Here is a 27,585-nt window from a genome sequence, read left to right on the forward strand (position 1 = left end):
AATAGTCCTTTAACTCTCAGTGGGAAACTAGTACGCTTCCAACGTGGCGCGGCACAGTGTGAAAGGTCTAAATCACCTCGTTGTCTGTTCACAACTGATAGCAACATGGATCTTTGATTTCTGGTTGATTCCTGAACAGACGTTCTCGTACTGCCACTAACAATACCAGATCGCGAAAACGTTCTGAAACAATAAAACCCCAACTGCACCCGTTTCCGTAATACAGAAGTATGGTAAAAAATTACTGACACTCGAAACGGAAATCGAAGAGGATTTCCATAGGCCTTTCGTGAGGCAGATGTACGCCACCCAGTTGTTGGTGCCGTTTATATGAGCCATTACGGTTAGGTGCATGACGTTAAGTCTTAAAAGTTGCCTGACTGCCAATCTATAATCGCTGATGCAGGCTCTGCATAAGTACGAGTACCTAATGACAGTTTAATCCTCTTGATATCTCATAGAAAAAAATCGAGACTTGTGAAAGAAATGTCCTAACATTATCACGAAGACACCTGATTGAGATTGTCCTGAAGGTAACATGCAACACACTGTCGCAACTACGGGATCTCCAGTGCATGCACGGGCAACACGTTGGCACCAGAAAAATTAGCTCAGGCAAAAATTGCATTTGAAGTGGTAATCTACCTTGGAATATGCTGTTCTTGTAAAAGCTGCAGGTCTAGTAGTCTCGAATGATGGAACGTGACGCCCCTTTGGGGATTATGGAGTTTTAAATACTATCATAGTGCCAGAGTGCTATCCAATGCTTCAGGGAGGTGTGATGACACCATTTGGACTCCTTGAAGTTTTAAAATGTCATTTGGCCTTCAGCATTAGAGCATTCCAGCGATTAAATCCAAACATTTTAAAAGAAGTGCCTCTCGTATATTTAAACTTAGATGATATTCACGTACATTCATCGTCGGATGAAGAACATATGATGGGTTGCTGAAAAGTAAGGTCTTTAAAATTTTTATGTCACAACTCTCGGAGCTTTCAAAATAAAACAACATTATTAATATTTTTCATCTTCAGTCTTCATGTCTGCGTTAATATTTGTCGACTCGGTCGTCTTGTTGACGAACACCTTCCTTTCAAAGAGAGAGCACTTTGTGATACTGTCACTGTAAAATGACTGACTTTTTGACGGGGCCACAACCTTACCTCTAGTTACACTACACCTTCACTATAAAAAAAGAAGTCCTCGAATGTGTTCTTTAAGTCCTGGAAAAAGATAAAAATCGAACGGCGCCAAATCAGGATGGAGGATGGAGGTTGATCGACGACAGCGAACCCTGGGCTTCGGATTGCTGCAGATGTCGCAGTTCTCGTGTGTGTTCTGTCGTTTTGACGCTGAAGGAGAGGGTGCACTGTGTGTGGACGAACTCTTCGAGTTCTAAACTCGATTACAGCATGCTGTTTCTCACATACCGACGTAGTTACGGTACACCCCGTCATGTTACACGCTAAAATTCTGAGCTTTCTAGCGGCAGAAGGCTGCAAATACGTAGGTGTGAGGACTAAAAATTTATAATCTTAAAAACATTTCTTTCATTTAAGAACATATCACTTTTCACATAAAAAATGCGTAGACATTACTTTTCAGCATGTTCTTATATAATACTTCAGCAGCTTCTTGAACATCTGGCTAAATATCACCATATCTCTAACTTGGAAAAATTAAATTTAGGAGAGGAAAAGTTATCATTCTTATGTTGACGTGTGTCACATCAATAAATTTCACTGTCAGAGGGAAAACCGAAAATATTCTTAGACTTCCTTCTTCTCAAAACAGCAGCAGCACTACGCTATTTTCTAGGACCTATGATTTCCTTCAGACGGTTGTTACCAAACACCGCAGAGATCCAAAAATTTTTCTTTAACATGTGCAAGATGCTCTAATACCGAGAGCATGGCTAATCACCCTATCTCGTCGACTCACACAGCCGACAAATGAATCAAGAAATTAAAAGAACAAGTAGCTAATGCAGCTCAGCTACCTCATCTATCAACAGACGTTCCCTTAATTCTTATGAGATACATCACGCTACGCTCGAGATGCTTCCATGTATCAGTTTCGAGAAGGAACAGCTGAAGCACCTACATTCTTCTCCAGGTCCCTCAAAAGCATGCAGCACAACTATAGTACTTACGATCGTGAGCTGTTCCAGTATATACCTCAGTCAAACATTTTCTTTATTTTCTGGAAGGCAGATAATCACAATACAGCAGACAATAAATTATTGTCATTTGCCTTTGAAGAAAGTCAGAATGCCATGAACGGTAAAGGGTGCAACCTGAAATTTTTCAAACAGTTCACCGCAGATATTCGTTAGCTACCTAGAGGGGGGAATATTCCTGCTGATACATGTTGATGAAAAGTATTTTCTACGAATGTATTGCCAATGCATACAGTAATGACCATATTGGGCGAAGTGAACAATTCAGTTCTTAGTATTTATAACAATACTGATATGTAAAGGATCACAATTACTTTGTGTCAATTCCACAATTGAATTCAAACCATAAGTTCGTCCATCCTACCGACAACGAATCTTATATGAGTTGGTTCATCCTTGCGGCAAAGACGTAGTGGGGGTGTTCAAAAATTGCCTCCGCAGTGCCGTATGATGGTTAGCTGCGCCTGCCGTATGCCGCAGTCAATATACCGAAATGAAACTCAGTGAAATACAAGTTATTAATCTATTGATAATTCATTTTTACTGAGATAAAGAAACAGTGGGATGTTCGGAGAGTCTACTTGAAGGGAAGTAACCCAGGCAGGAGAGCAATCACACGTCAGGTGCGGCTAAGAATCATATTGCACTGCGAAGACTCTTTTTGAACACCCCGTATAAACCCCTTAATGTAAGACCACCACACAGTAAAAGTTTTACAGCGTGACAACTAGAAGAAGAGCTAGTTTCTATGGTACTACACCAGTGGTGTGAGACATTCCTACTTTCTTTTTCAGCTTGATGCAGTACATGTGTAACTTAAATCAATAAATATTTGATGTCCCGCTACAACTCTGTCTTCATCCATCCTGAACGTATAACACCTTCATATGTATTATAAACCACGCTGCACAGAGAAACGTCTCCAAACTATCTGCGACTGACTACCTCTGGAACAATCACATCTCTTCCAACAGACTCCAGCGAGCATTCCTGCTGAATAATATGGATCCCAGATCATCCACGTCAACTTCAAGTAATCATGCAACTGCAGTCATCAAATCTGCAGAGTATCACCAGTCAAACCAACGAACTTCACGTTCTGATCGTACAATGTACTTCCCAAAGGAACACCTCGAAGTTGTCATGCGAGAGGAAGTAGTATGTCGCTGTAACTGATGCAGTGAAATTCTGATTCCGTTGAAAATACCCTTACGCATGGAGTAGTTAGTCTCTTCATTATCGCGACTGCTACGGTCGCAGGTTCGAATCTTGCCTAGGGCATGGATGTGTGTGATGTCCTTAGGTTAGTTAGGTTTAAGTAGTTCTAAGTTCTAGGGGACTGATGACCACAGATGTTAAGTCCCATAGTGCTCAGAGCCATTTTCTCTTCATTATATGTCTATTGTCTCCGCAGCCTTACTTCAATTCATTGCAGTTGGTGCTGTTGAGTAGTTCTGTGTGTAAAAAGAATAGTTATTTTAACTAGAACCGCTTTAGCATAGATATGGCCATCAATTTGTCCAATTTTAATTTCTTTTTCTAACTTACCTTGTCACCCAGTGCTCCATGTGTTGTGTTACATGTACATTCATAATCCATCACTGTCATCGTTTTCATATTCCTAGCTAATGTAGCAGCGTAACAAATGTAAACGTAATCTTTATTCTATTGGCTGTTCATCTAATACTGTTTTAGAGGGCAACGGAAATTTTCCCTTGAATGCCAGTACTTCAGCTTCTTTACTGAAATTTGAAGGTTTTCTTTGGTATTTCATTTGGATGTTATTTTACAAAACTCATTAATTCTGCGTGTTCTGAATATTTATTTAGTGATCGGTGAGCGACAGAGTATTTTTGGTATGTTTGTGTGTTGGTATTATACTGACTCTTTCTTGAACTATGAAGTCTACGTATATTCTGAAAATTGTAGATGGAGAGCTACACCCTTGCCTGACTCGACTGTTGATCTTTATTGGTAGTTTTATCTGTTTCCCTGTATTCATTAGAATTCCTTTGTGCCCATACATATTCTTTTTTACTTTATTAACTATCTCAGGTACTCTCCTTTTTCCATGATTCCCAAAAGCTTGCTTCTGTTTTCTCCAGGGAACGCCTTTTGACAAAATATGGATGCGATGTGAGTCTCCAGATTCTACTCTCATTAAGAGTATAATATATTGCAGTACTGATCCATCGCTTTTTAATTTTTGTTCCAAGGATTGCCGTATGTGCGCACTAAATTCTGAAGTGAAGGCCACACTATCAGTGTAACCTAGTGGCGTGGCATTGTTGGCGAAGACACATCTTGCACCTTAATAACACGTACCACAGACATTTTTTTTGCTCATTCTTAATTGTTTTTAAAAAAGCCTGTATTTACAGGCGTTTGTTACAGAGGGAATTTGAGAGCCGTTGCCTTCCAAACAGGTATAATTTTCCGGGTTACTTGTTTCAGAGCTGTGGGAAAAAGTGGGATGGAAAGCAATGTCTGTGTTCAGCTGTGTAATTGCCGTTGACACTGGTCAAACATAAATCGTCGAGAAAGTAATGTATTCAAGGGTGGTTAGGCGTCTCAGCAGTAATTGAATCCTTAGTAAATCACACTTCGGATTTCAAAAATGCTGTGCCACTGAGACACCAATATTGAATTTCACTCCCCAAATATTAGAATCTTTAAAAAGCAGAATGTCACCAATAGGAATATTTTGTGACTTATCAATAGCGTTTTATTTTGTGAACCGTCACATTATGTTACAGAAATTATAATTTTTATGTTATAAATAGAAGTCAGTAGCCACGGAATAGCATACTAAGTTTTTTGGTGTACATATAATGAGAATCTTAATTGGAAAATTCGTAAGCGACTAGGTTCAGCAACTTCTGCAATCAAAATAACTGCTAATTTTAAGGATAAAGAAATTAGCAAGCTAACATATTTTGCATACTTTCACTCTCTGATGTCATACAGAATAATATTTTGGGATAACTGAACACTTAGACAAAAAGTATTCACGGCTCAAAAGAAAGTTGTTAGAATAATATGTGGGGCTCATAGTCGCACATCTTGTAGGCATCTCTTTAAAAGGTCAGGAATTCTTACAACAGCCTCACAGTACATTTACACAGTAATGAAATTTGTTCTCAATAACATGGACCAGTTTAGAAACAACAGTGACATCCATGATTGTAATAACAGAAGAAAAGAAGACTTACACCGTCTCTTCTAAACCTATCTTTGGCACAGAAGGGGGTGAATTATGCTGCTGTAAAACATTTCGATAAATTATCATATGAAATGAAATGTCTCATAGACAGCAGTACCAGTTTTAAAAATAAATTGAAATCATATCTCCTTGCTAACTCCTTCTATGCCTTTGATGAAATCTTGAATAGGAATAAATAAATCTCTAGGCATAATATACGTATTTTGTGCAATTTAACGGCACGGCGTAGGTAACAAAAATTTTAAGCTTAAAAAGAACCCTTCATTCATGGGTGCATTTCTTACGCACTTGACGTGTTCCACATCATAATGGTTACCGTGAGAGTGATCAGTGGAACATGTAACCAAGTAAGCGAAATCTCTAATGACTTATGTCATGCTACAGACTTATGCAGTATTTCACCACTGGAGAACAATGCATATTTTCATAATTACATACATCACCCCGGTCCCCGGTTCCCAGAACTCCTGAAGATAGACGTTGACTGTTAATATTATATCAGAGACACAGTCCCTTTGACTGTTCAGAGATATCACTAAATTCGCCCAAAGCTGTTAACAACCATGCAGGAGCAGCACCTATTAGACGGAGGGGTACCGACAGCCAAACAGTTCCAGTCATTCCACCAGGAAGGAAGTACAATGCTCGTGTTGTCTGTAGTTCAACCATGCCTAGGCAGCAAATACCGCGGTTCGATCGCGTCCACATTGTTACTTTGTGCCAGGAAGTGCTCACCACAAGGAAGTGTCCTGGCGTCCCGCATTGAACCAAAGCGAAGTTGTTCGGACAAGGAGGAGATACACAGACACAGGAGCTGTCGATGCTATTCTTCGCTGAGGCCACTCAAGGGCTACTACTGCATTGCAGTGGATGACTGCTACCTACGGATTATGGCTGGGAGGAACCCTGACAGCAGCGCCACCATGTTGAATAAAGCTTTTCGTATAGCCACAGGACGTCATGTTACGACTCAAACTTTGAGCAGTAGGCTGCATGATGTGGAACTTCACTCCCGACGTCCATGGTGAGGTCCATCTATGCAACCGCGAACCCGTGGAGCACGGTACAGATGGAGCCAACAACAAGCCGAATGGGCCGCTCAGGATTAGCATCATGTTCTCTTCACCGATGAGTGTCGCATATGCCTTGAAGTAGACAATCGTCGGAGACGTGTTTGGAGGCCAGCGGGTTAGGCTGAACGCCTTAGACACACTGCCCAGCGAGTGCTGGAAGGTGGAAGTTTCCTACTGTTTTGGGGTGGCATTGTGTAGGACCGTCGGCCGCCGCTGGTGGTCATGGAACGGCTGTACGATACGTGAATGCCATCCTCCGACCGATAATGCAACCATATTGGCAGCATATTGGCGAGACATTCGTCTTCCCGCCCCCCTTTTGTGAATGACTTCCTTCAGGATAACGAAATCGCTCGACTAGAGTGTCCGGCATGTTCTCCAGACATGAACCCTGTCGACCATGCCTGGGTTAAATCGAAAATGGCTGTTTATGGACGTGACCCACTAACCACTCTGAGGGATCTACGCTGAATCTCCGTTGAGGGGTGGGACAATCTGGCCTAACAGTGCCTTGATGAACTTGTGGACAGTGTGCCACGACGAAAACAGGCATGCATCAGTGCAAGAGGACGTGCTGCTGGGTATTAGAAGTACCGGTGTGTACAGCAATCTGGACCACCAGCACTGTAGGTTTCGCTATATGGTGGTACAACACGTGAAGTGTGGTTTTGATGAGCAATAAAAAGTGCAGAAACAATGTTTATGTTGATCTCTATTCCAATTTCCTGTATTTGTTCCGGAACTCTCGGAACTGAGGTGATGGTAAACGTTTTTGGATGCCCGTACAACAACTAATATGTGCCTAGAGGCTGACCACAGACAAAAAGAGCTGTGTAGCATGATTAAAAGAACGATATCTTTTACCATTTTCCACCTATGGCCCTACTGGTTAACAGCAAGAAGCAATGGGCGTACCTTGCAGACGTCCATTGTGTAGGTTTTTGGTCGGTCGTCAATATTTCGATGAATACAATCTCGGCAATAAGCTGAAATTTTCCTACGTAAAACGGAGTATCACAGAGATTTCTGTATCGTAAACCCACTCTCGACTTGTGACTTTCACTTCTCATGTATTCAGGGCGACGCACTTAAAAATTCCGCGCTCCTGCTGGCAACAACTGTCTGGTCATCTGCGGGGGCCTAGACGGCGCAGTAGTGAGGGAATCGAGTCACCGAAGCACGATCTGCTGTTATCAGTCCTGATAAGTATGGAGTATTTGCCAGTGCAACAACAACGCGTCCTCGTCTTCAGTTGCTGTTCTTTGAACAATCACAAAGCTGAGCCCGAGGCCTTGGTTCACTGAGCCGGCTAAAATAAAATGAATATAAGGGACGAATACGGTATTTCGAAACATGTGGACCACCTTGTAATGGAGAAATCAGTTTATTTGACGACAAACGGTTATAAGTACATGGGGTGATTGTGATCTTCTTCCTGGGGTTTACGAACTACTGAATAGGAAGCGTTTTCTCTTCGGTTCGAAATGTTTTGCCAACTGTTATGAGCAGGTGATTTTTGCTGTTGTTACATTCACAACATGAAAATAGGAGGATATAGGTGCTGAACAGATTTAGAAGAGTGGAGATGATGAACAGACAGGCAGTGAAAATGCTGAATGTGATTGTTTGCTGAAGTGTGTACTACAACTTCCTGAGTCTGTAGCGACACTCACTGATGTTAATGACACTGCAGAAGTTCAGAGCAAGAACAGAAACGTCACTGAGTTTTGGATGTATATCGTAGAGCACACCTCACCCTTGTTTTACGGAATGTTTTACAAGGCTACCCTCAGTGATGACACTGACTTATGACGGTTAAACCTGGATTCGCATGCTCGGCGTTAATGCAACTGGACGTACCGTCACCACCTGTTGTGGCAACAGAGCGATATCAGAATCATCACTGCTACTGGTTTACAAAACATTATATACAAATTCTAAGCACAAATCCAAAACTTCTGATTCACAACCATATAGGAGATCACTAGGAACAGGAGACCAGGAACACAATAACTGATGACTTGGTGACTTCTTATGGTGCAACCTGTATGTAGTATGTATGACAGACATTTCCTGTAATGAACACAGTTGGGAGTATTTTTATGTGTATGTGCTATGAGTTTGCTAAGACATTTATGTGCCATTATGCAAGATTGTTTATTAATCTGCCCTAGTCACACCTGTATATGTATAATCAATGAAAGTTATGTGTATGAACTAATTTAAGGCATGAAATTGAGACAAAATATTGTGTTGCATTGTGGTACTAATGATCGTCAAACGAATACAAGTGACAGCCGTCAAGGAAAAGCGTCGTAAATGCCAAGTAGATTATTTCCGAAAGCGTAAGTTATTCTTTGTCTTGAATTTAATTCGCTGAATGTGATGGTTAGAGTACAAAATGGAACAAATGAACATGGAATTTTAGACTTGACAAAAACTTTGAAGCTCTCATTCTCAGAATGATGATTTTGTCACGCTTTGTATTTGACCGCCTGTCTTCATCGTGTAGCAAGATCTCTACAGCCTCTTTTAGAATACAGTTCCAGGAGGAGTCGACAAACTGCAACCTATTAGTGTTGTCACAAATCATGACACGTTCATGGGGCCTGCAGTGCGCTGTCACGGCAGACATCGTCGGTTTTCGTTGTCTGTGCGGCCTTTACGTTCCATTCACTTTTCGTGCAACGCAGACTTTTTATAATTTGTCGTAAGATCCTATGAGACCAAACTGCTGAGGTCATCAGTCCCTAGGCTTAAACACTACTATATCTAACTTAAACTAACTTGCGCTAAGGACAACGCACACACCCAGGCCCGAGGGAGGACTCGAACATCCCACGGGTGGAGCCGCGCGAACCGTGACAAGGCGCCCGTGACCGCACGCCCAAGCCGCGCGGCTCGCATACTTTTCCGCCTGTCTGTGTGACGATTATGGCCCTTGCATCTCTTATGTTTATTCCGGATAGACTGACATACATTACATTTCGCGCAACTGGAAGGAGATTCCGTAAAATCCCGGCTTCCAGAGACCTAGGTCATCCTTGAGTGACCCCAACAAGGCTTTCGACTTGGCTTGTGGACTATGTTTCCGCGGTATTCTTCCGATATTCATCGAAATGTTCCGGACGTATGAGATAATCACCGTCGCAACAGATTTCTCTTCATCCTCAACAGGCTGTGACGTCGGCTTCTTCCGTCCTATGGCAAGTACACATACAATGATAAAGTATTCATGCTTAAATCATGAGACGTTATATTATAAGCTACTGGCATATTTTGTGTCGTGTCAAATGCGTTAGACTGTGCAAGTTGGAAAATATTTTAAAGTAAATTGGAACATTTTGGTTTAACAGAAGATGCTGCAAAATGGCTCAGACTGTATCTCTCTAACAGAAAACATAGAGTTGTAAGCCACATATCATATCATTACCATCGATATTCGCGTCAGCATAGTTAGCATTACATTTCCTTTGGCATGCCAGCGGTGGCTGTTGGCGCGTGTGGAAGAAGAGTAGAGAACCACTGTTAGTGTCATTGATTGTCCCATTCGTCAGAGCCATGTAGCGCCATGTGACGCCAGAAAGGTTGAGTATAAGTTATAAGGTAGTTATCGATGGTCAGTTTATGGAAGTGCCTACGGTACGCTTAATGTAAAAGTAAATCGAGTCTTGCGTGATTCACCCTCACATCTACCATGCCACGTGGACAGAACCAGTAATATAGCAATTATGTCCACGAATAGACGATTAGCACAATTGAGCGGAGACTGAAAGAACATCAGATTCAAGCGTAAATGCAGCGTTGAAACGTTGCAACACTGCGAAGGAACTACATAAGTATACAGTGAAGAATTTGTAGGAACTCTTTAACATTAATTAACATTTTAGCACTATCTCATTCCCTCCTTATTGAAGCTTATACTGAAAAAAATTTAGCGTAATTGCTGTCATGGTTTTTTACAGATGGAGTAGACTGTGCTGGATATGGCGGGTAGATGGGAACGGCACCAGGTCGTAAAATATAAACGCTCTTCTCAAGTAGTACCGACGTATATTTCAGCTGAGCTTGTTACAATCAAGTATACTTTTAGAATCGGTAACGAAATTTTCGTGGTTCTATGTCACTAAACTTTGAAAAAACACACTATGTACAGTTCAGAATTGTAGAGTGTTTCTCCCAGTACATGCCTCAAAATATGAAGGTAGGCAGATTGAAGAGGTTGACAGTCGTAATTTTTTTCGATTAAAGCTCAAAAATAAATTCGAGTGGGAGAAACATTCCTCAGAATTTTTTCAGAAATTATTACCAGTCACAAAATTTGTCAACTTAATTTATTTTATATTTTCCAGGCATAAACCTCATCTTCAGGCTACAGTTGTAATACAAAGATATACATAACTCATTAATGGCAAGTGGCAGCTAAAGTTGCACCGAGCGCAGTGGTCAGCACACTGTGGTCGCATTCGGGAGGACGACGGTTCTATCTGTTGTCCGGACTTCCTGATCTAGGTTTTCTGTGATTTCCCTAAATCGTTCCAAGCTAATGCCGGGATGGTTCCTTTGAAATGGCACGGCCGACTTTCTTTCCCGCCCTTCCCTAATCCGATGAGACTGATTACCTCGCTGTTTGGTCTCCTCCCCTGAAGACATCCCAGCCCAACTAAAGTGGCCAATCAATTTAAAAATTAAAGTTGGCAGCAATGATAATGCTGTATACAATTTAACTGTTGGAAGCAGTTATGGACACTTTTCTTTGTTGCTCAAAATTTGAAGTATCAGCATTTAGTCCTTTGTTCTTGCTTACGAATGCTAAATCTACTGCTGTGTATGAGTTTACCAACTATTTCGACGAAAAATATAAGTACAGGACAATATACTTTTGTCGTAGGTATTTCTTTCATGTCTTGTAATAGTCTGTATTGTATGCAAGATTTCTTTGGAATCGGTAAATTTATTCATAGCGTAATTTATAATGGACAAATATGTCTGACATCTTAAGTTACCACTGGGTACTTGTGTTGTTGCTCATACGTGACGATAATTTATAGAGTGTGTACGAAATAATCAATTTTATTGAAGCAGATCGAAACAGAACAATGCGATCAGTTGGTATCATCCCTCCATATGAAGGACAATGTGGAGATACTGATGAAGAAGTCGGATTATCATATGATGTAATTCGAGGAAAACCGTGGCATCTCCCTGCATGTATACATAGGGCACAGCCACAAGTTCAGTTCGAGGAAAATGAACACGTTGTAAATACCAGTGAGTGACAGATGCGTGGTAAAAATATATCTGTTACTGATAAATCAGATATATGTACAGTATTTGACAAAAATTTTCTGAGCTCTCTTCGCAAATGCCTTTCCGAGATTGGTGTCTGAAATACTCATCTGTCATACACAAGTGGGAGATTGAGTCAATAATTAAATCACTGAACACTAAAGACTCTCATGGATACAATGGAGTGCCTAGCAGAATATTAAAGTACCATGCTGCTCATGTTAGCCCTGTATTTAGCCATATTTGTAATTTTTCCTTTAGGGATAGCCAGTTTACCGAACTATTAAAGTACTCAGTAGTAAAGCTGCTTTATAAAAAGGGATAAATGGATGAGGTAGACAATTTTAGACCTATTTCTATGCCATCAGTGTTTGTTAAAGTTATTGAAAAGGCTGTGAATGTAAGGATCATTGATCATTTTACATCACACGATTTGCTATCAAATGTACAGTTCAGCTTTAGAAGTCGTTTAACAACTGAAAATACTGTATTCTCTTTTCTCTGTGAGGTACTGCATGGATTAAACAAAAGGTTTCGAACGCTAGACATATTTTTTTTATTTAACTAAGGTGTTTGAATGTGTTGCTCAGAAAATGTTGCTCCAGAAGTTGGACCATTACAGAATACGGGGAGTAACTCACAATTGGTTCTCCTCATACTTTAGCAACAGACAGCAAAAGCTTATTATTCACAGTGTTGAGAAGGGCCGTGATGTGGGGTCTGAGTGGGGTAAGGTCAAATGGGGGATGCCCCAGGGATCAGTGTTGGGGCCACTTCAGTTCCTTATTTATATAAATGATATGCCATCTAGTACTACAGGTGACTCTAAAATATATCTGTTTGCTGATGACACTAGCTTGGTAGTAAAGGATGTTGTGTGCAACACTGGCTCGATTTCAGATAGTGCAGTTCATGACGTTAAGCTCATGGCTTGTAGAAATAAACTGACGCTAAATCACAGAAAGACTCAGCTTTTACAGTTTCTAACACACAATTCAACAAAACCTGACCTTCTAATTTCACAGAATGGGCATATAATCAGTGAATCTGAACAATTCAAATTTCCAGGTGTTCAGATAGATTGTAAACTATTGTGGAAAGCCCACGTTGAGTATCATATTCAGTGAGTTAATGCTGCCATTTTTACTATTCGAATGGTATCTGAAGTGAGTGATCGTTCGACACAAACATTAGTCTACTTTGCTTATTTTCATCCGTTTATGTCATACGGTATTGTATTTTGGAGTAATTCGTCCCATTCTAAAAGGATATTTTTGACTCAGAAATGGGCGGTTCAGGCAATAAGTGGTGTAAGTTCACGAACCTCTTGTCGACCCCTGTTCACGAATCTGGTATTTTGACATGGACCTCTCAATATATATATTCCTTACTGTCGTTTCTTGTTAACAATATTCGCTTATTCCCAAGAATTAGCAGCTTGCACTCAGTGAACACTAGGCAGAAATCTAATCTCGATTTGGTTCGCACTTCCTTAAATGTTGCAGTATACTGCTGCATCAGTTTTCAATAAGCTACCACTAGAATTCAAAAATCTTAGTAGCAATCCACGCGCTTTCTAATCGACACTGAATAGTTTCCTCATGGGTCACTCCTTCTATTCTGTCGAGGAGTTACTTGAAAAATTAAGCTGATTCTTGTTGTATTGTTGATTGCGTTTACTTAAACTTATGGCTTGTCTTTTTTCTGGTTCATAAACATTTTATATTTTTCTGTTATTACTTTTATGTTGTAATTTCATGTACTGACACGTTACATAACCTTAGAGATTTACTGCTCAATTTGATGCTACGGGACTTGACCTTTAAATAAAAAATAAAGAAAGAAAAAATTGAGTACTCCGCAGACATTCAAAATACACTTCTTGGTGCAAATACAAAAGGAAATAGGAAGTGTTCGTAAAGTCAGAATTTTGCAGTTAGTGGAGAATGTCAAAGGCTAAAAGAGCTGAGATGTATGCAGAGACTCCAACCAAATCCATTATAAACACGAAGGGACAGAAGAAAGAGAGACTATGTTAAAATTTTACAGTGAGGAGAGCAAGCTTAGAAAAAAAAGCAGTAGAAGATATTGACGATTCTGCTGAGCCTCCAACCCCACCAAAACGCTTGAGGAGCAAATCACTTATAAAAACCATCCCTTCAACTTGGAACCAGATGAAGATGTCAACCTGGAAACTGAAAGAAGTGAATGAGCTTCATAGTCTGTATTTATTAGATGTTCTTTCGAATGCAGTAAAATTCCCCTTGGATTCTTTTAAAAAGTATTTATCTGAGGAATTAATCTTTTTCTTGTTTGCCAAACAAATATATATGCTGCACAGAAAGGTTATCATAATCTGAATGTTTCCTTTGATGAGTTTGCACTGTCCTGGGAATACTGATTCTCTCAGGTTATCATAAACTGCCAAAAAAAAGAATGTTTTGGCAGTAGGAATCTTATTCAAAGTATTTTTAATTTCGGAATCTATGTGGCCAAACAGATTTGAAGAAATTTGCGAAGTGGATATAACTTGAATGACAATACAGACATAAATGAAGATGGGTTTTATGAAGTAAGGTCAGTATTCAGCTTTCTAAACGATGCTTTCAAGCAAGTTCATTCTGACAAGGCAATGTGTGTTGATGAGAGTATTGTATCATAGTATGGAAGGCATGGGGCTAACAGTTTATCAAGGACAAGGCAATTAGATTTGGTTTCACGCTATAGGTTTTGGTAAAAGTTGATGGCTACATATACATGTAGAACCTTACTGTGGCACACATACGTAGATATCTAAAACTGGTTTTGGTAAGGTTGGGGATGTAGTGAGTAGTTTGATTCAACACAGAAATATTCCAGGTGGAACAAAAATCTACTTTGACAATTCGTTTATATCAATTCCGCTGCTGTAAGAACTCTGTAGAAGAAACGTGGGTGGCACAGGGACAATGCGAGAGTACCGAGTTGGGAAGTAACTGAATTTGCCATTGAAGAATGAGTTGGGAAAACAGGACAGAGAAAAACTAAAGAAGTTCGAAGGGCTGCTGAGCAAACTATGTAAATTTGTTTGTATCTAAACCAGAATTACACGCATATGATCACAAGCAATAGTTAGATGTTTTCACTATGACAATCGTCAAATTTACCTCTAACAGTGACATCATCGGTGGTACATTACTTCTTAAAAACGAACAAAATTTTCTTCTTCTTTTCCTCGTGCATTTGTTCCGCAACAGCGCAAGGTTGGCATGTTTAGTAAGGATTTGGCATGTTTATTAATGGATTTGGAATGATTATTTTAAAGGGAGGTAAGATGCTCTTCCTGTCCCCACCCCATCATCCACAGACACAGATGACTGGGTGGGGACACCATCTGTCTGTATGTTCTGTTAGTTATGTGAAAGTGATTGAAATTTTTGTAATGTTGTCGAGTTTTGTACTGAGGTGAGACTCGAGTACCACCCCTGTATTGACCTTGTGATGTGTGGTGGTGGTCTCTGTTTGTGTGGAGTATAGATGTATGTTGCGTACAGGGATTGTTGTTGTATCGGAGGTTGGGAAATGATCCGCCGTATCTTCAGTTATGAAGGAAAATTGTGCTTCAAATGCAACACCTGGCAAAATCTAGTAAGTCATCACGATTTATTTCATTACGTGACACAAGGCAGAACAGAAAAGATCATCTAATGGTCAAAGGGCAATCGAAGTATCGTAGGTGCCAGATATGGAAAAATCGAGCTGTGTATATATGTGTGAAATGCCAAGTACCACCTCATCCAGATTGTTTTGATTCAGATAAGATTTTTTCTAGTGCTTCAAATATCTTTAGAATGTCTTAAATATGTTTTTTTTAAATAAAGTAAGAACGGTTAATAAACACAGTTCGAAAAATAATAATTTTAATAAATCTGGAAATCTGTTTCATTTGTTACCTTAAGTGCCCTGTGGCAACTTTAGTTAACATCAATGTTCATGAATGTAGAAGAGAAACTTAAAGTGAAATTATGTTTATCATGTAAATCTTTAACAAAAGAGTAACCTACAGCTATTATTAAGCAGAAAAATCGAACATAATAATTCAGGGTACTAACGGGTTCAAGCTGTTGTGTACAGTCTCAGTACATACTGTGTTCATCTTTTTTTCCTAAGGGGAATAACTTTAATATCTGTGTGCACTTTTGTTATATGATTTTTTATTGCCATTGTAACCTGAAGTCAAGTGTTATACCTCGAAACATGTACCATCATCGGATAATTTGAGCAGTTAACAATCACAGCATGTTTAGATTAACAGTCAATACAGCTTTAAACCACCTAAAAATTTATTATATGACTTGTAATTTATAATGTCATAAGTCATTTTTGGGTACCGTAGCTCATTAGGCCTAACGTCAAGTTTTCAGAGAGATGTAACACGATTTATTTGTAGTGCGACCTCAAGAACACCTCGCAGATGCCTATTCAAGAAAGAGGGGATACTTAATGCTGAAGTTCGTCAAAAATGGTATATCCCTTTTCAAGAACAGCGGCTTCGTACATCAAATCAGTACCAGAAATGGGAATAATCGCAAAAAAGAAGTATAAAATCACTTACTTCCGTCGCAAAATAGGCGCCTTATTCAATAAACAGCAAGCAGCCATACAAATATTACTACTGATAAAGCTCGGTTTAGGAGAAGTATAAAATATTTTTGGTGACCACATCCTCCTACTCCTCTGACAGGTATCTTTGTAAAACCGACTAGCGTGTGTACATTATTGGTAATATCGAATTATGTACTTGTTAAGGTCTCACTTCTTTACGTCTTCAGTGCAGTAACGTGATCATTGTACATAAGTATTTTAAATTGACTTTTTTCTTAGATTATCCATAGGTGTCATAGCATAAGAATTATCTTATAAACGTTAGCGTATTGAAGGTACGTTTGTTTTTTTGACAAGATTTTTATGACCTTTTAAAAGAGAGATATTTAAGAATTTGTAGCTTTGAGCCGTGGCCGGCTAGCGTTGATGCCATTTCTTCTTTGGAATTTTGGTCACAATCGAGTAGCGTCTAGTTTCTCCCTGCGTTACTACCATAACGAGTTGCTGACTTGCGTCCGTCAGTGGCAGCAACAGCAGCGCTTATCGATAATAGTACTACTGTACCATCTTTGATGGAACCGATATATTTCCGCGTGGTGGTGTGTGTGGCATTCGGCCAGTTGGGACAGAGCAGCGAGGAAGTCTCCACGGCCCAAGGTCAGTCCGGGAGCGCTGGTGGCGTGCACACGCGGTCGCATTGTGAGGCGCTATCTGCGAGAGCTAAAAATTTGTTGCGCGCCGAACCTGGACACTGAAGTTGAGTGATAAGATAACCTGTTATGAAGCCTCAACCACTATGACATACCTTATTTCATTGTCGGTTGTTTCTTCCTGGTACGGTCCGGCTAGCAGCAACGTGTGTTGGAGTCGGTGATATTTTGCAGCCGCATTTCTTTACGGTTTTTAAGTATTAAATTGGTTGTTACTTATCAGTGAAGTGCACCAGTGGTATTTTCTGCCTTGTGGCTGTTTACGCTCCAGTTACCTTCCCTGGTCATTAGCGTAGTTTTCCAGCAGTGTGTTTTTCCTCGCCGTGTTCATGCTGTCCGGCACGGCATGTAGTTTGGCAGCCTTATAGTTGTGTGTTCATATTTTTTTCTTAGAGTGGTTATTGTGCCTTGGCTGTTTTTAGACGCCAATTTTGAAGACGTAGTACTGCTGGTATCTTCGTCCTCGCCTGATACTCTTCGTTGTCGTGCTGTTGGTCGGGCGGAATGGCTTTGATTAGGTTGTTGGTTAATCTTTCACCCGTTCCTGGGCCGGGTCGCAAACTAGTTATTTAACCTTACTCTTGCCTGCCTGTTTCACCTCACCTTAAGCGGTCAGTGTGGCCGAGTGGTTCTAGGTGCTTCAGTTAGGAACCACGCGACCGCTACGGTCGCAGGTTCGAATCCTGCCTCGGGCTTGGATGTGTGAGATGTCCTTAGGTTAGTTAGGATTAGGTAGTGCTAAGTTCTAGGGGACTGATGACCTAGGGTGTTATGTCCCGTAGTGCTCAGGGCCATTTGAACCATTTTTCACCTCACCTTACGTTAGAGCTACCTCCTCAGGCCGAACCTTGGAACAATTCTGAGTACCACTGTCCTGTTGGTTTTAGATTGTGGTTTTCATTTTAGTCTGAAGTAATGTGCGGGGACTTCAGCTGTCTATTAATTTAGTCTGTTTACATCTTAAAATAAGGCTTTCAGACGACTTAAATTAAAATTTTAAGATTGATTTGTTTAAAAATTAAATTTTGAAAGTTTGTTCTATCTGAAATTCTTGTTATCCAGGCCCTAAGCCCTGAGATGTTCAATGCTTGTGTGTGGCCGTCAGCCTAGCATTTACGTGAAATATTTTGTAAGTAAGGCCTTCAGCCATGTGCAACGTTTCTGATGAGCAGTGTGTACAGAGGGCGTGGGCAGCAGTACAGATCTATGCATAGTGCTACACAATGTGTACATTATTCAGCAAGCAGTGTGGAAGTATGGATTAAACAAGTTGAAGACTGTATAAGCATTGTATAATACATAGAAACCAATAAAAGAATTTTCACATATACCAAAGAAACCAAAATTCAGAGAGTAAACAGCAATTTCAAACAACAAATTTTTCCTAATTCCCTCAATATTTTCCAAATCAATAAGTATCTTCTATACAGCCTTCCTAAAGTAGCCAGTGTTTGTCTTTGGGGTTCAGACTATCTGTACCAAATTTCATTTAAATCGGTACAGCGTCCTAGTTACGAAAACGTAACATATTTATTTATACTTTCGCATTTGTTATACTAGTATGGGTACAACTTTCAGTTACGATATCTTTATTTCGTCATCCGAATTTGGTGAAATATAACCTATACGGTGCTCCAAGCTACTCTAGAGTTGTCTGTGAAAACCCCATGAAAATTCTTGTAGAAGTTTTGGAGATCAGAGTGTTCAAACAGAGAAACAGACACTCATGAGAGTTTTAGATAAACTTCAAATGATGATAATTTCCCCGTTATCTGATTTTGGTGAAATAAAGTCTGTACGGTGCTCCATGCCATGCTCAAAATGCTGCGAAAATCTCATGAAAATTCTTCTAGTGATTTTGAACAGCTCATTCAGACAGAAAGACTGGACTGTTATTACTAGTATAGATGGAAGAAGAATACTTTACGTCACGAGTTTACTATCAAGCCACATACTTACATTGCAACACTTCATCCGAAACTAGAAAAAGGAAAATATGGAAAGAATGTGGTTATAAGCACGTCCATATGATTTATTCCGTGTACCTCCTCAACTATTAGAAATGCTCACTGTCTACTGCAATATACGTTCTCAGCAATTGTTGTAAGATTTTCTGGACAGGGAGAAGAGTTTCCTTCGATATCACTGCACAAGCTGCCACAGTGTAATGTTTTACACCTTTTTGGGTTGCCTGCAATTGAACATGGCCTACGTTTTCGAGTCTATCTCAGAGATAAACGTTCAACAAGTGAACGTGCAGGTCAACTGTCTACACCTTTATGCCCTACTCGGCGAGCAAGTAAGAGCTTGGCAAGAGCAGCCCCAGCCATAAGAGAGTGTTGAGCCGGGCACTCATCGTGCTGGTACCACAACATATATCTACGTACAACCACGATCAACCGTGACTAGGAATCGACTGAATATTTGATGAAAGAGGTAACTGAGTTGAAAGATAGTAATTCTGCTTTACAATGTGAGCAGATAAGATGAACTGGCGTAGATGATACAAACAAAACTTTCATGCAGTATGCCCACTCCTTCATTGAATTCGACTGTGACGCCTTTTCTCGGTGCGGCGACTGAGAGTGTGCCACCATTTATTGATAATTTAGAAGTTGCGGCAATTCTAGGTGACTGCTAGGATGAATTATGTGTTCACATGGCCATATTACGACTAACAGGTGAAGCGAACCTGTGCATAATGAACCATGAAGGGCCAAGCTACGCAGGTACATTTGAACAGGTCAAGACTGGGCTCTTCCAGCGCTACCGCAAACGGAACAGTATAAAAGTCTTTGGCAAACAGCTCAATGGAAAGTCCCATAAGCGGATATAATCGGCGGAGGCGGGAACATTCTTTGAGAAGATTAGGAAAATAAATACTCAAACTGATGAGTTAACGCAAAAAAGGAAGCTGTGGTAACAATATTTGATGGTTGTATGATTGTCTTATTTTAATGCTGTCGTTGTAATGCTGGAATGTGGGGAAGTTTATGTTGCATCGTTGTTCCGTATTTGGTTTTAATGTGGTTTAAGATCATTAGTTCTTAAGAGAACAGGAGCACGCTATGGTAATGTGGTGCATTGTGAGATAATGAACCATCTGTGCCCAACTTTGCGAGAGGGGGAGGGAAAATAATGCGAAATCCTTTCTCTCAGTGGAGTTATCACCGAGAACGACGACTATAGTCCAGGCCGACACACAAGCGTGCGAAATATATTCTTGGGCAAAGGGGAAGTAATAGGATGTCAAAGGAATGTACTCAGTCCGCATTCGTCCTTCGCCGCGCGGGACTAGTATGCATTGGATATACTCCACGTTTACTGGAAAAACAGTGACTGTGAACTGAAAAGAGATCGACCGAAGGAATTGACGATGTTATAACTACAATATAGAGGAATAACAGTTAATAGTACAACCACTGATGTAGTAGGGACTGCGTTACATCTGCCAGCTATCACTGTAACAACTATAATGACTCTGACGCAACCCTAGATTTTGATGTGACAAGAAATTAAATCCGGCAAATACTGCTTGAAATTACAATGAAATGAATACCCGTATCTGCATACAGGCGTTGTATAAGTCAACGGGGACAGTTGAAAATGTGTGCCCCGATTGGAACTGGAAGCCGGGATCTCCTGCTTGGACTGCAGGTACTTAGGTACTTACATCTGGCACGCCTCCTGTGAGACCCACATTCGCAAATTATTGTCACGCACAATTTTTATAGTGCGCCTGGCCATCATACTCGTTACTCTCGGCTTTACCGCTTTTTGCGTAAGAGTTCGGGCACGGATACCATCTTCATGTATAAATACTGCTTGGTTTCAAAAGCTGTCTATCGGAAACCATATGAATTAAATTATGTTAAATATGTAACGGACACTAGCTTCTTTTTTCTTCTTGATACTGCGATATTTTGTGCACGACAATAACAGACTCGCATTATAGAAATTTATCTATATAACTGTTTTGAATCTATGGCATGACATTATGGAGTATAATTACAATGAATACAGGTATTTTTGAACTGTCGTTTAGGCCCATTGAATGGAGCATGACCCTGAAGTTTACTCCATTGCCGACTCTCCATCGACAGTGGAGACTGGCGTAAAAATCACGACATGCTTGCCTCGGCGCCGGTGGTACCCTTTGGGAATGATGGTCATTAGAAACTCCGCAGCGTCAGAACAAATACTTTCATATGAAATTTACCTTCACTGCGTAATATCTTCTCCGATCTGCTAAACCTTCATACATCTTATACTGATCTTCTGCACTGGCACATGATCAAAAAGTCAGTATAAATTTGAAAACTTAATAAACCACCGAATAATGTAGATAGAGAGGTAAAAATTGACGCACATGCTTGGAATAACATGGGGTCTTACTAGAACAAAATAGACACCCCATATTGCTAGACGCGTGAAAGATCTCTTGCGCGCGTCGTTTGGTGATGATCCTGTGCTCAGCCGCCACTTTCGTCATGCTTGGCCTCCCAGGTCCCCAGACCTCAGTCAGTGCAATTATTGGCTTTGAGGTTACCTGAAGTCGCAAGTGTATCGTGATCGACCGACATCTCTAGGGATGCTGAAAGACAACATCCGACGCCAATGCCTAACCATAACTCCGGACATGCTTTACAGTGCTGTTCACAACATTATTCCTCGACTACAGCTATTGTTGAGGAATGATGGTGGACATATTGAGAATTTTCTGTAAAGAACATCATCTTTGCTTTGTCTTACATTGTTATGCTAATTATTGCTAGTCTGATCAGATGAAGCGCCATCTGTCGGACATTTTGTGAACTTTTGTATCTTTTTCGTTCTAATGAAACCCCATGCCATTCCAAGCATGTGTGTCAATTTGTACCTCTCTATCTACATTATTTCGTGATTTATTCAGTTTTCAAATTTATACTGACTTTTTGATCACCCAGTATATATATATATATATATATATATATATATATATATATATATATATATATATATTTCTGGGTACTACTTATTGGCAGCATAGCACATAAGGCATCGCCCAGCAAAATGATCATAGATATTTCAGATGCCACACTCGGTTTTGACACCCTTTGTGTGCAGCAGCAAGCTTATAGTGTAGCTGAAATGGCCTAATATTGTACGCTAATTGGTAGTGTCAACAGACAAGTAATTCCGTAGACGTTGAAGTAGGTGATATCTGTTTCACAGCAAGGGATCTATATTGCAGAATTGTCATAGGTCTCAATGTTTGTACATTTTCTCTATCATAATAATCTTATAACTTCCTTGAAAGGTATGTGGTTATTTATTGGGTCAAAGCGAGGAACAGAAGCTGTTCATGAACAGAGAATTCAGATATTAATTTCTTAATATCAGATACTAAAAATAATACGGAACATTTTTAAAGTAGTCTAAGTGTCATTTGAAAGTTAAAAGGTATACAGACTGCTTAGATTTACAAACTGGTCTTCAATAGAGGAACTATTTAGTAGAAGACGAGCCCTGACAACTATGAAAGCCTGTAAATGTTATACAACTGAAAAACACACAAAATGTGCTTAGAGCATGAATGTTCGAACTCAAGTACACCCGCCGCGGGAGCTCCGGTGCGGAAATGCTTGCATCGCATTGGCAGCCGCGTAATCGTTCGTGGCAGCGCCCTCGTGGCGCTGTGGCGGCTGTGGGAAACGCGGCGGCGTAGCTGGCGGTGCGCGTGTGTGGAAGTGCGGCCGACCGCATAGCGCCCGATACCTGAAGTTCGTAAGTGCATCGCAAACCAAATTAAACTGAGCGAAGACCATAGTTGGATGATTTCATTATGACGATACTCAGCTTTAAGTGTAATTACAAAATGGCGTCATCGATGGTAAATTAGTTTGTACAAAGCAGTGATATTATATAGTACATCAAACGTTTGAACGACGGTCTTGACAAGCCGTACAACCTCTGATATTTTATTATTTTTCTTTTTTCGAATTATTTGTATTTTCATCACGCAAACTCGCTTTTGTTCTAAAACCAATGTCCACTAATACGAGTGAAGAACTTCGAAATCAGCTGCCGTTACCACAGTCTAAGCTACGAGGTTTCAGCTGAGACTGTTTCTGCGCAAGTGTGATATGGTTCCTTGCCCTGGTAGACATTTGCAGGTAAAATGGACCACCGTGATAATACTAGAGTTACTGACGACATTAGAGGTGCCGTTGAGCCATGCACGTATATTGGTTGATATCTAAACCAGAATTATACGCATGTGATCACAAACAATTGCTAGATGATCTCACTATGACGATCCTCAGATTTACCTCTAATTACATCATTGGTGGCACGTTCTTGTTCTTTGCCTCGTGCATTTGTTCCGCACAGGCGATAGGTTGGCATGTTTGCTAATAGATTTGGTATGATTAGTTTAAGGGGAGGTGAGATGCTATTCCTATCGCCACCCCGTCATCTGCAGCGACGGGATATGTGTACACCATCCGTCGGTGTGTTGCATTGTTTATGTGAAAGTGAATGAAAATTTTCTAAATGTTGACGAATTTTGTGCTGAGGTGAGACTCTGGTACCAGCCCTGTATTCATCTGGTGAGACGGTGGCAAACCGCCTAAAAACCACTTTCAAGTAGGGATGGGAAAAACGGACCAATTAACACCGATGCCAGGATTTTAGTTGTGATTAACCGGTATTTTTCGGTATTTGTTTGGTCTCGATTATACAGGTTTTCCACTTTTTACTGATAACCACATAAAAGAACCGGAATATCAATTTACCACAGCAACAGTTCTAAAATCTTCTGTATTTAAATAATTGTTTTAAAGTAAAGTTTATTCGTAAAATTTTCACTGCTGTATATTTTACGAAGGGTGGTAACAAAGAAGTAGAATGCTCCATTTGCTTTAAAAGATTAAAAACGGGAAGAGGCACAACAATATTGTGAGAAAACACACACAATGTTCCTTGCAAAAAACGTAACTTTCACTGATATACCTGTAATTTCACTAACTTGCTGTAAACTTGGTATAGCAAGTGAACCCTTAATTTTGTGGTTGCTTCAGAGAGCATAATTGATATCATCCGAAAGGGACGATCAGTGAAGTCATCGACTTTTACCTGTCCCTCACCTTGTCACTGCACCCGTCTCTTTGACATTCACAATTTTTCCTGGAGAAAATGAGACAGATTTCTGCTGGAGTCTCAACCCCATTTCGATCGTGACCTCCGACTACTTTGCCTTCGTTAGAACTTTTGAATCTTTGTTCTTAGACTATGTTTATTTCCTGAAGTAATGGATATAAGAAACCGAAAATCGGTTATTTCAGAAATCGGCATTTTTGAGCGGTTTTAACAGTCAGGGTAAACCGAAGACGAAATGAACCGGTATAGCCGAAAACCGGTTGTTTCACTGATGACCGCCATCATTACTTTCAAGCTGGCACGCATTCCGACCCCCCCCCCCCCCCCCCGCCCCTGCCGTTTATCTGCCGGAATGTTTGAATCTGCGCTCGGCGAGTGTAAAAGGGAGTGATATTGTCCAGCAGATGTAACGTTTGAACGCTAGTCTTGGCAGATAGTATACCTGCAGGTGTGTTATTTCTTATTTCACTGATATCTAATTTCACAAAGAGGGCACATTATTGTTCTCTAAAACAGTTTCCGGCAATATGAGTGCATAATTACGATATTAGGTGATCTTGAAATAGTCTAAGCTCCAGAACTTCCCCCGAAGTTTCCCCGGTGCCAGTATAACGTAGCTGCTCATTCCTTATGCAAATAGGAGAAGATACAAAATACTCGAATTACCGGTAACGTGCGAGATGACAGTGAGTGACGCACGTATTTTAGTCTATATGTGTGTCTCCGTAGTGGAGATTATATGCTGGTGGCGCAGTTTATGTTGTCGTGTGCCAATAAATACCAGGATGCGCTGATTAACACAGCGTTAAATTTCGTAATCACTTAAGTAGTAATTTCCAAATAGAATTAGCCGCCCGCCTGGCCGTTACCGGACGTAATCGCCGCTGGCAGGCGGGCCGCGCCGTCGATACGAGCCGGCTACACGTATAACGCGTAATTTTATGGTGCCCGGTTATAGGCAGCTAATTCATGTACCGCCAACTATAAACAAAGTTTTCGGCTGTAAACTGCGAACGAGTTTTAGCGTTTGTGGCTTATCACATTCCAAATTATGACCCTGGGCCCATACTTTTCGAAACATGCAGCGGACTTTCTTCAAATCCGTCGCAGGTGCTCGTAAAATTGGATCGGTCGACGTGTGGCTACGAGACTGGACGCGATCAAAAAATATTTTAAAAATGTGCCTTTACATTCAACTACGTCATGCGCGCGCACTCAAACTAACGTTTAAAATTGCAAGGCAGCAAGCATCAAAATAGTATAAAATTTTGAACAAGCTGCAAATATGGCTGATTAGTTTACTGACGGAAAAAGGTCGCAACACCAAAAGTAATTAATGTGGAGCAATGAAATTTTGGGAATGCGTTTGCCTAGGTAACATGTTTCAGTGATTTACATTGCAAGATCAAAGGGTAATGTAAAAGCGAGATAAGCCATTACAAATGTGAAACACTGGTACATTAATAACCAGAGTAAGCGCCAAAATTTTGAATGCAAGGATGCAAATGTGTACGAATCGTGTTGTACAGTTGCCGGAGTTGAGTTTGTGGGACGGGGTTAAAAAATGGTTCAAATGGCTCTGAGCACTATGCGACTTAACTTCTGAGGTCATCAGTCGCCTAGAACTTAGAACTAATTAAACCTAACTAACCTAAGGACATCACACACATCCATGCCCGAAGCAGAATTCGAACCTGCGACCGTAGCGGTCGCTCGGTTCCAGACTGTAGCGTCTAGAACCCTACGGCCACTCTGTGGAACGGGGTTCCAAGCCTGTTACACTTGGTTCTTCAATGAAGGGACAGTTAATGCTGGTTTTGGATGACGCTGGGGTTCTCGTCCGATGTGTCCCGTATGTGTTGTGGAGACAAATCTGGTGATCGAGCAGACCAAGGTAACATATCGACTCTCTGTAGAGAGTCAGCTGTACGCGGTCGAGTGCTATCCTGTTAGAAAACATCTCCGCGAATTCTGTTCATGAATGGCAGGGCAACAGGTCGAATCATCATAATGACGTATAAATTTGCAGTCAAGGTCGTGGGACAACCACGAGAGTGCTCCTAATGTCATACGAAATCGCACCACAGTCCCCCACACCAGGGGTAGGTCCATTGTTACTAGCACGCAGACAGGTTGATTGCAATCCCTCAACTGTCCTCCTTCTAACAAACACACGGCCATCACTGGCTCCGAAACATAATCAGCTTACATCACAAAATAAGCTCTCGCTTGATTCCACTGAAATCGCAAATGGTGGTGGTTTCCGGTTAGTGAAACCCGCGCTGCAGGGTATCTAGTTCGGAGCTGTCCTGGAAGTAATCGATCTGGGTCACTCTGGTGACAACTTTAATTGCTGCTAGAAATGCAGTGCGATATGTCAGAGCCGTGCCATCGTCTTCCCTCTCGGCAGTGCTACGTAGCTTTCTGGGAGCCCGGTCTTCTTGCGACCGTGTATTCCCTGGCCACCTCTGGCAATAATCATTTACATTGGCTACATTCTGCCAAGACTTTCTGCAACCTTGAAAGAACCGTTAAACAGCACAAGACGAAATTCGACAGTGGAAGAATGATCTTTTCTTATCAACACCACTTTTTATTGCGATATATATTTATGATATTGCTGCTGTCGTCTAGTTGGGTCCCACAGTTCTCATTCAGATACGAAGGCTATCCATGGGCGATCCCAAGGACCCCACGTTACTGACGCTGGAGAGGTTACATATTTTCTCTCTGATGTGCAGTATCGAACAGCGATATGGATTTGGTAGAGTGATGAAATGGGATGATTTGCACCAAGAGTGTATCCACAGCTACAGTTTGATGAAGTATCAAGCACCACGGACAATCAGCACGTCGACTATGGTTGCGGCTTCTCTCCAGGCGTCAGCAGAATGTCGCGGCGACAAAGAGTCTCCAACGACGATACTGGACAAAAGGGTATAGCCAAGTTGTTTTCTGCAGGCTGCACGATGGACGTATCCATGTGTAGAGACTCCGAGGATAACGTACATTGCCAGTTTGCATTCGTAACCTTCATACATGCGTAGAACATGGCACGATGATATGTGATGCTACTGGATACACAGTAAGATTACCTCTGGTTCATGCAACTGGTGATTTGCATAGCAGCTTTAACATTTCTCTCTTGTTGTAGTGGCTGTTGCACCCTGTCTTCGAGACCACTTTAACGTTTGTCAACAAGATAGCGCCCTATCGCATGTTGCCTCTGCTATTCTACCCAGCTTCGTTACACAGGGTGTTTGACTATTGCTTTGCACAGCACTTTCTCCAGGTCTCTCACACATTCAGTGAGAAGGGAAACAACTCTACGAAAGCACCAGTATCACAATTAATAAAATATTCCTGGCTATTATGCCGTGGTCGAA

Source organism: Schistocerca americana, chromosome 5 (genome assembly GCF_021461395.2).
Source record: "Schistocerca americana isolate TAMUIC-IGC-003095 chromosome 5, iqSchAmer2.1, whole genome shotgun sequence".
Lineage (NCBI taxonomy): Eukaryota > Metazoa > Arthropoda > Insecta > Orthoptera > Acrididae > Schistocerca > Schistocerca americana.